Source organism: Convolutriloba macropyga, chromosome 1, assembly GCF_964194025.1.
Source record: "Convolutriloba macropyga chromosome 1, txConMacr16.3, whole genome shotgun sequence".
Lineage (NCBI taxonomy): Eukaryota > Metazoa > Xenacoelomorpha > Acoela > Convolutidae > Convolutriloba > Convolutriloba macropyga.
Genome location: NC_134468.1, coordinates 32219482 through 32230675, shown reverse-complemented (window position 1 = coordinate 32230675; position 11194 = coordinate 32219482).

The following is an 11194-nucleotide window of genomic DNA, read 5'->3' as shown; positions in this document are numbered from 1 at the left end:
TAATCATGCAAATAACTTAAAAACTTTTGCTAAAGCGAGTGAGAAATGACGTCACGCGCGCAAATGCCGTTAGTGAGAGGAAGAAGTCATTTAGAAAATTTGACTTTTTCAGCTTTGCAGCGTGAACAAATGTAAAACGAAAAAAGAGCGTCAGACGACGAAACAAAAAAACATAGCAGGACAAGTCCTGACGTATAATTCAAAGAATTTTCATTAACTAAACAGAAAACTAGACCTAGAACGGACTGTGAATGGATTGAGAAAACCATTTACAAAAAATCGGATCCAAAAAATTGAAAAAAACAGGAAAAATTAAAGTGAAATTGCCGCATGTGAACAAAAAAACCACTAGCGAGAAAGCGAATTTTTGTTCAAACACCGTTTTCTCACTCTACTTTAAATTTAGAGCAAAAAAAAATTCACGCCGCAAAACTACTCGCTTTTTCGCTCCACTTCCTGTTTCGGCGTGACCAAAATCACTACTCCAATTTGACTTCAAAAATCATGAAAATGTGTGAACAGATCTTAAAAAAAAGACAGCGCCCCAATACAATTCAAATTCTTTGAATTGTAAAAAACAAAGAGCACCGCAATATAGCTACGCTCAGCTTACAACTTCGCAGCTATAATCAACAACTCTATGATCATGTTCGACAGATTTCACGTGGAACTCAACTCACTGCTGCTTACAGAGAAAACTGGCCAGATTTTATCTGGATTTTTCCTGAAAATAGGCCAGTCAGTTTTTCTGAATTAAAGCCAGTCTACTATACCTATCATGAATGTGAGTGGATTGATATAAAATTCAAAAGAAACCAGCAATACTAAGTTGATTAACATTGGCTTAAAAAACAGGCAACTTACCATGTAAAATTGCATTTTGTGCGTTTACTTTTTATCAACGTGTGTATAAAAGCTGCTCAATTTACTATGTATAATCACAACTTCAGCATTTGCTTTCGTCAATGAGTGTCAGGTTAAACTTTTATTTCTTTACCTCGAAGACCATTGTTCAACTAATTCCCTGAAAAAACTATCAATTAGTTAATTAGTTTTAATTTGAGGAGCGAAGCAGCAGTTGTGGCCTCTTTCATGGTATGTATACTTGGAACAAGCAGTCGTCGTCATTCTATCAATTTATCGACAGCTAAAGTACCTCTACGCATAGGTTAGAACAAAATCTTAGTCGCCCGAGGGACTAAATGCCCTGACACGAGGGCGCTTGCGCCAGAGTGCTTTGCGAGAGGCCCGAGGGGGACAAAGTGTTGAATTTCATTTGAAATGGAAGTTAAGAGTAAAATCTTAAGTTTTCTTCGTTAAAATATGCACGAGTTGAAATAAGCCAATGTCTCCATCTCCGATAGCGAAACAGCCGAATATTTATAGTGAATTGATTCAAGTGTCCAAAGTTTTTTGCCCTATACTTACTGTCCTTGGAAACATTATACATTAGGAAACTTAATTTCGGGTAAAAAAATTAGACCTTTACTTCTTTTAACTCTAAGTTCAATCTTTATAATAATAATAATAATAAAGGATTTAGGATAAAGTAATCCACGGGTTCGCATAAAACCCGGTTATTGAGTTGTTCAAAATTTATTGTTATTTACGTAAAGATGAGTTTCATATTTCAAATTAAACTCTCTGCCTCGACGTTTCAGTGGCCAATGAAATCGTACCATGGGGTCCCTAATTGAACATATTGATGAGAACATAACAATACAAAAATGGTACTCGGAAGAGAACACCTGTCTTCGTGGACTGAAAGGACTTACTGATAGAATATTAGATCCAAGATGAATTAATAACAAATTTAAAATCAAGTACAGAATAGATACCAACTTCAAAAAGCCCAAAATCAAGCAACCGTAGCAGATCCCGACACCGCGCGGACATTCGTTGCTGTTGTTGTAGATTTACAGCCGATGGATGATGGGAGTCTATCCCTGGCGAGTCGTTTAAAATCTGTTCCAGTTATTTCTGCACGTATGGCAATCGCAGGCTAGTTGCCACGTGCAGGTGTTTTTTGTTGACGAAATTCCACATCACGTTCAGGATTCTGTTTTTTAGGCCTTCCGTTTTCAGAAAGTCGATATCAAAGTTCGTTTTGTTGACAGTTCTCGCGGTTTTGAAGATGAACTCACTCCTGGCTTTTTCGGGTCTTACTTTCGTCAGATTAAACAGTTCAGAGCTTCGTCCTCTAGACTCAGTCAGATCATCAAATTCGATTCCGTCAGGTTTTTCGTGAAAGAATTTCAAAAACGTGAGAAGGTCTGGTTTGCCTATGAATCCAAAGAACAACCTCAAAATCCTACAAAATCTGCCAGCGGCGAAAAAAAAGAGCTCCAAAATCCGCAGTTGGCTCAACTCTGAATCTGCACCCCTAAAATAACAAACCCGGCACCAAAAACAGCTAATTAGTATTCTCACCACCTACAGGAAATAGATTGCTGCAAACGTGTACTGCCAGCGCAAATACGGAGGAACGCCAACTAGACATCAGTTCCTACCATGGGTGAAAAGGAATTCGAATTGTCGAGGTACGGAAACATCTTGTCTCTACAAGAAACAACACGCGATCACGTGATATTGATCGATCTAGCTGACGTACATCTAACATCGGCATCCCCGAGTAAGTAGCTCAATACAATTCTGCGTCACCTAGTCATCAAAAAAAACGTAGAAGACCTACTGCGAATTTGATGTAGACGATATATTTTCAAACAGCCGACGCAGAAGCAGCGAAGACAGCAACAAAAGAAACAGTAAGAGAAAGATCGCAAGCAATCGGACATCTAGTGTAAGGAAACTGGTCCCACTGCACCTTTTGAGCTCTCTCGCAGTTCTCTCGGTGCAGAGATTAGTAGTTGTAGTAGTAGGAAGGTTATTCAATCCTGGTGCTGTTGACCCTTCAATTTTCAACTGGCACGACTTTCTTGAGCGGGTTGCATGAGCCACACGAACATAAAACATTCTAAGTGCAGGAATCCATTTCGTTGTAGTCCTTGTGTACTGTGAAACCGAGCAGTTTGTAACGACTATGGAAAATTGACATCGATGGAACATCGCCTAGAATTCTCATTGTTGCGTTAAACATCAGATGTCCAACTGATATTACCAAGAAAAATACAAACGAGAATAAAATGGAATCCACATACTACCAACACCGTCACCAGATGATGACGTGAAAGAAAATATGTGCTCAAAGAAGAGACGAGAGCTGTTGAACGAGGGAATGGAACCTCCCAATTTAAATTTTTGAAATGTTCCAAGATGGCATCAGAGTCTATTTGGACACACAAGTGTGGGAAATTCAACAGCTATTGAAACTAAATTGATTACTGCTAAACACTAGAAGTTTTTCAAAACCTGATAGAAGAATGAACTTTGCGACACCTACTTGTTTAAATCCATAATACTGTGGTTAGCGAATTCGAATATCAGCGAAGCAGAGTTCTATCTAAATGTTTTTGACAACTTTACTGTTGTTGTTGTTGATGTGGCTTCTCAGTCTGGTGACTGACGGGCAGCTCTCCCTTTTCGTGCTCGTTAAAATATTGTCCTCGTGTTCCTGCACCTGTTACAATCAAAGACCATTTGCCAGCTTCAGCTATTTGTTTCTAAAAAACTTTTCATCGACAAATTTCCACATGATCCTCAATATTAGTTCTTTCAGACCAATAACTTTCGTGAAGTCTATCTGCTTTTCATGTCTGTTGACTATCCGGGCCCTTCTAAACATAAATTCGTATCTCGCTTTTTCAGTTCTAGTTTTCAATGTCTTAAACGGTTCGTGAGCTCTTCCAGTTTTTGCCTCCCTCTCAGGAAGCTTAGGTTCCCTAGCTTCCTCAGATGTCAGTTTTCCTAGCAGTAAAATTTCATTCAGATGCAGATACATAGGAAGAGCCTGAAGATTTAAATTTAAATTGAGTTTCGTAGCTGTTTTGGACTCCAGCTCTCCATTTTACGCACCTTTTTTGAAATTTCTAGAGTACGGTTAAATCTGTTTCTGTGAGTGCAGAGCATTGAATTCCGTAGACTAGTACTGGAAGAATTACGGACTTGTAGAGACCGAGATTCACATTTCTTGTAATTTTTGGTGAAATATTGCTCTTAAGGATATAGAGAAAACTATTTGCTTTTTTAACTCGGCGCTCACGGTGCTTTTCAGAGAAGAGGCTTTCATGTATATGAATCCCCAAGCCCTTTCTTACATTACTATTGTCCAGTACAACAGTCTGGACGCCAAAAAATTTGTTTAGATCCACAAAATAGATCGAAGTGCACTTGTCCTTTGCTAAGCCCATTTTGTTTTCAGTTCCTTATTGCATTTAAGTCAACTTGTATTTGATCTTAAACTCTGTTAATGCTTAGAAATTTCAGACCATCAGTAAAAATGTGGGAAGACTGAATCGCAGCGCGTCAGGGAGGTCACTAATAAAATTACAGAACAGCAGAGGGCACAGCAAGGAGCACTGTGGTACTCCACTAGTTACATCTAGGGTTTCTGAGCTAATATTGTCGACTATTACACAACTCTGACTCCGCACCCCTAAAATTACAAAGCCTGCACCAAAAACAGCTAATTAGTTTTCTCACGACATACAGGAAAAAGATTGCAGCAAACGTGTACTGTCAGCGCAAATACGGAGGAACGCCAACTAGACATCAGTTCCTACCATGGGTGAAAAGGAATTCGAATTGTCGAGGTACGGAAACATCTTGTCTCTACAAAAAACAAAACGCAACCACGTGATATTGATCGATCTAGCTGAGGCACAACTAACATCGGCATCCGCGAGTAAGTAGCTCAATACAATTCTGCGTCACCTAGTCAACAAAGAAAACGTAGGAGACCTACAGCGAATTTGATGGCGTAGACGATATAATTTCAAACAGCCAACGCAGAAGCAGCGAAGACAGCAACAAAAAAACAGTAAGAGAAACATCGCAAGCAATCGGACATCTAGTGTAAGGAAACTGGTCCCACTGCACATTTTGAGCTCGCTTGAAAAACTTCTCTCGCAGTTCTCTCGGTTGCAGAGAATAGTAGGAGTTGTAGTAGTAGGAAAGTATGTTCCATCTTGGGGCTGTTGACCCTTCAATTTTCATCTGGCACGACTTTCTTGAACCAGGTTGCATGAGCCACACGAACAAAAAACGTTCAAAGTACAAGAATCTTTTTCGCTGCAGACACAAGAGGAAAGAGGGAAATCTATAATCATTAAAGGCAAATAAACAAGCAACATTGATGAACCATTGAAAAGTGTGACCAAAAATGGGAATCTAGCATTCAATAAGTAGTTAGCAGTGTAAGAGAGAAACCACTTGAACCCTCAATCACAGTCTTTCCTAAGAAAAATTATCTCAAAGAAACAAGCAGGCAAGTACAACAATATCATCTCATGCATTGGCGTACGTGGTCTCCCTGCGGCCACCAATAGAAATTAACTAAAATCTGCTCTTATTTAAAGCAAAATCAAACCAAATTTTAGCAGAACTATGAGTTGAAGCCAAAAGTGACAGACAATGGAAATTTGACATCGATGGAACATCGCCTAGAATTTGCATTGTTGCGTTAAACAACATCAGATGTCCAACAGACATTACCAAGAAAAAAACACAAACGAGAAAAATGACAGATTTTGGAATTCACATACATACTACCAACACCGTCACCAGAAGATGACGTGAATGAAATTATGTGCTCAAAGAGGAAACGGGAGCTGTTGAACGAGGGAATTTAACCTCCCAATGTGAAATTTGAAATGTCCCAAGATGGCATCAAAGTCTATTTGGACACACAGGTGTGGGAAATTCAACAGCTATTGAAACTAAATTGATTACTGGTAAACACTAGAAGTTTTTCGAAGCCCTTTTCGAAGATTGCAATTTGGGGCACCCACTTGTTTAAATCCACACCTAATATTGTGGTTAGCGAAATCGAATATCAGCGATGCAGAGTTAAATGTAAATGATTTTGACAAATTTATTGTTGTTTTTGTTGTTGTTGAATTTGCCAGCTGCAGCTATTTGTTTCTAAAAACTATTCATCAACAAATTTCCACATGATCTTCGATATTCGTTTTTTTTCAGACCAATCACAATCGTGAAGTCTAATTACTTTTTCGTGTCTGTTGACTATGTCTGTTCTAGATCATAAATCCGTTTCTCTCTTTTTCATTTCATTTACAAGGTCTTAAACAGTTCGTGAGCTCTTCCACTTTTTGTTTCCCGTTCAGGAAGCTTAGGTTCCCTAACTTCCTCATATGTCAGTTTTCTTAGCAGTAAAATTTCATTCAGATGCAGATACATAGAAAGAAGCAGAAGATTAAAATTTAAGTTGAAATTCGTATCTGGTTTGGACTTCAGTACTTTTTTATATTCAGCACCTTTCTTGAATCCTTTTCTGGATCCACTTTAACAACTTTTTTTGAAATTTCTTGAGTCCAGTTAAATCTGCTTTCGTGAGCACAGAGCGTTGAAGGCCGTAGACCAGTACGGGAAGAAATTTGGACTTGTAGAGACCGAGATTCACATTTCTTGCAATTTTCGGGGAAATTTTGCTCTTAAGGTTATAGAACACACTATTTGCTTTTGTAACGCTGTGCTCACGGTGCTTTTCAGAAAAGAGGCCTTCGCAGAAGAGGCCAAGATGCATATGAATCCCCAACTCCTTTCTTACATTATTATTATTCAGCACAACACTCTGGAGGTAAAAAAACTTTAGATCCACCAAAACAGATCGAAGTGCAGTTGTCCTTTGCTAAGCTTATTTTGTTTTTAGTTCCTCGTTGCATATAAGTCAACTTATGTTTGATCTCAAACTCTTTTGATGCTTAGAAGTTTCAGACAATCAGTAAAAATGTGGGGAAGACTGAATGGCAACGCGTCAGGCAGGTACCTAATAAAATTACAGAACAGCGGAGGGCACAGCAAGGAGCACTGCGGTACTCCACTAGTTACATCTAGGGTTTCTGAGCTAACATTGCCGACTATTACACGACTCTGACTCCGCACCCCTAAAGTAACAAACCCTGCACCAAAAACAGCTAATTAGTTTTCTCACGACATACAGGAAAAAGATTGCAGCAAACGTGTACTGTCAGCGCAAATACGGAGGAACGCCAACTAGACATCAGTTCCTACCATGGGTGAAAAGGAATTCGAATTGTCGAGGTACGGAAACATCTTGTCTCTACAAAAAACAAAACGCAACCACGTGATATTGATCGATCTAGCTGAGGCACAACTAACATCGGCATCCGCGAGTAAGTAGCTCAATACAATTCTGCGTCACCTAGTCAACAAAGGAAACGTAGAAGACCTACTGCGACTTTGATAGTGTAGACGATAAAGTTTCAAACAGCCAACGCAGAAGCAGCGAAGACAGCAGCAAAAAAAAACAGTAAGAGAAAGATCGCAAGCAATCGGAAATCTAGTGTAAAAAAACTGGTCCCACTGCACCTTTTGAGCCCTCTCGCAGTTTTCTCAGTGCAGAGAATAGTAGTTGAAGTAGAAAGAAGGTCTATTCAATCCTGGTGCTGTTGACCCTTCAATTTTCAACTGGCACGACATTGAGCGGGTTGTATGAGCCACACGAACAAAAAACGTTCAAAGTACAAGAATCCATTTTGCTGTAGACACATATTGAAAGACGGAAATCTATAATCAATAAAGGCAAATAAACTAGCAACATTGATGAACCATCAATAAATGTGACCAAAAACTGGGAATCTAGCATTCAATACGTAGTTAGCAGTGTAAGAGAGAAACCACTTGAAACCTCAATCACAGTCTTACCTGACAAAAATTATCTCAAAGAAACAAGCAGGCAAGTACAACAAAATCATCTCAGGCATTGGCGTACGTGGTCTCCCTGCGGCCCCCAATAGAAATTAACTAAAATCCGCTCTTATTTAAAGCTAAATCAAACCAAATTTTAGCAGAACTATAAGTTGAAGCCAAAAGTGACAGACAATGGAAATTTGACGTCGATGGAACATCGCCTAGAATTTGCATTGTTGCGTTAAACAACATCAGTTGTCCAACTGATACTAACAAGAAAAAATAAAAACGAGAAAAATGACAGATATTGGAATTCACATGCATACTACCAACACCGTCACCAGAAGATGACGTGAAAGAAAGTTTGTGCTCAAAGAAGAGACGAGAGCTGTTGAACGAGGGATTGTAACCTCCCAATTTGAAATTAGAAATGTTCCAAGATGGCATCAAAGTCTATTTGGACACACATAGAAAGTGGCAGAAGATTAAAATTTAAATTGAATTTCGTAGCTGGTTTGGACTTCAGTACTTTTTTGTATTCAGCACCTTTTTTGAAATTTTTTGAGTAGATTTAAATCTGTTTTCGTGAGCGCAGAGCTTTGAAGGCCGTAGACTAGTACTGGAAGCAATTTGGACTTGTAGAGACCGAGATTCACATTTCTCGCAATTTGTGGTGAAATATTGCTCTTAAGGATATAGAGAACACTATTTGCTTTTTTAACTCGGTGCTCACGGTGCTTTTCAGAGAAGAGGCTTTCATGTATGTGAATCCCCAAGTCCTTTCTTACATTACTATTATTCAGCACAACATTTTGGAGGTAAATCATTTGGATCCAATAAAACAGATCGAAGTGCACTTGTCCTTTGCTAAGCTCATTTTGTTTTCAGTTCCTTATTGCATATAAGTCAAATTGTATTTGATCATAAACTCTGTTAATGCTTAGAAGTTTCAGATCATCAGTAAAAATGTGGGGAAGACTGAATCGCAGCGCGTTAGGGAAGTCATTAATAAAATTACAAAACAGCAGAGGACACAGCAAGGAGCACTGTGGTACTCCACTAGTTATACTAGGGCTTCTGAGTCAACATTATTGGCTATAACAAACTGTTTTCTGTTTTTCAGTTAGTCATGTAAAACTTGAAGTAGACAGCCGCCGACGCCCATTTTGGCACGCACATTTTTTCGGAGGTCACGGTGAAGTACCTCATGAAAACACTTCCGAGAAATCTGTAGAACGCAATTATTTCATCATTTGTATTTTATCAAGTTTTTCAAATATTCTCTACAGGAAGGCCAGCAAATTCGTCAGTACAGATCTTCTCTTTAAAAGACCACAGCAACAATAAAACAGTAAGAGAAAGATCGCAAGCAATCGGACATCTAGTGTAAGGAAACTGGTCCCACTGCACATTTTGAGCTCGCTTGAAAACCTTCTCTCGCTGTTCTCTCGGTTGCAGAGAATAGTAGGAGTTGTAGTAGTAGGAAAGTATGTTCCATCTTGTGGCTGTTGACCCTTCAATTTTCATCTGGCACGACTTTCTTGAACCGGTTGCATGAGCCACGCGAACAAAAAACGTTCAAAGTACAAGAATCTCTTTCGCTGTAGACACAAGAGGAAAGAGGGAAATCTATAATCATTAAAGGCAAATAAACAAGCAACATTGATGAACCATTGAAAAGTGTGACCAAAAAATGGGAATCTAGCATTCAATAAGTAGTTAGTAGTGTAAGAGAGAAATCACTTGAACCCTCAATCACAGTCTTTCCTAAGAAAAATTATCTCAAAGAAACAAGCAGGCAAGTACAACAATATCATCTCAGGCATTGGCGTACGTGGTCTACCTGCGGCCCCCAATAGAAATTAACTAAAATCTGCTCTTATTTAAAGCAAATTCAAACCAAATTTTAGCAGAACTATAAATTGAAGCCAAAAGTGACAGACAATGGAAATTTGACATCGATTGAACATCGCCTAAAATTTGCATTGTTGCGTTAAACAACATCAGATATCCAACTGACATTACCAAGAAAAAAACACAAACGAGAAAAACGACAGATTTTGGAATTCACATACATACTACCAACACCGTCACCAGAAGATGACGTGAAAGAAATTATGTGCTCAAAGAGGAAACGGGAGCTGTTGAACGAGGGAATTTAACCTCCCAATGTGAAATTTGAAATGTCCCAAGATGGCATCAAAGTCTATTTGGACACACAGGTGTGGGACATTCAACAGCTATTGAAACTAAATTGATTACTGGTAAACACTAGAAGTTTTTCGAAGCCCTTTTCGAAAATTGCATTTTGTGGCACCTACTTGTTTAAATCCACTCCTAATATTGTGGTTAGCGAAATCGAATATCAGCGATGCAGAGTTAAATGTAAATGAATTTGACAAATTTATTGTTGTTTTTGTTGTTGATGTGGATTCTCAGTCTGTTGACTGAGGGGCATCTCTATTTTTTCGTGTTCGTTAATATATTGTCCTCGTGTTCCTGCACCTGTTACAATCAAAGACAATTTGCCAGCTGCAGCTATTTGTTTCTAAAAACTATTCATCAACAAATTTCCACATGATCTTCGATATTCGTTTTTTTTCAGACCAATCACAATCGTGAAGTCTATTTACTTTTTCGTGTCTGTTCTAGATCATAAATCCGTTTCTCTCTTTTTCAGTTCATTTACAAGGTCTTAAACAGTTCGTGAGCTCTTCCACTTTTGTTTCCCGTTCAGGAAGCTTAGGTTCCCTAACTTCCTCATATGTCAGTTTTCTTAGCAGTGAAATTTCATTCAGATGCAGATACATAGAAAGAAGCAGAAGATTAAAATTTAAGTTGAAATTCGTAGCTGGTTTGGACTTCAGTACTTTTTTATATTCAGCACCTTTCTTGAATCCTTTTGTGGATCCACTTTAACAACTTTTTTTGAAATTTCTTGAGTCCAGTTAAATCTGCTTTCATGAGCACAGAGCTTTGAAGGCCGTAGACTAGTACTGGAAGAAATTTGGACTTGTAGAGAACGAGATTCACATTTCTTGCTATTTTTGGTGAAATATTGCTCTTAAGGATATAGAGAACACTATTTGCTTTTTTAACTCGGTGCTCACGGTGCTTTTCAGAGAAGAGGCTTTCATGTATGTGAATCCCCAAGTCCTTTCTTACATAACTATTATTCAGCACATTTTGGAGGTAAATCATTTGGATCCAATAAAACAGATCGAAGTGCACTTGTCCTTTGCTAAGCTCATTTTGTTTTCAGTTCCTTATTGCATATAAGTCAACTTGTATTTGATCATAAACTCTGTTAATGCTTAGAAGTTTCAGATCATCAGTAAAAATGTGGGGGAAGACTGAATCGCAGCGCGTTAGGGAAGTCATTAATAAAATTACAAAACAGCAGAGG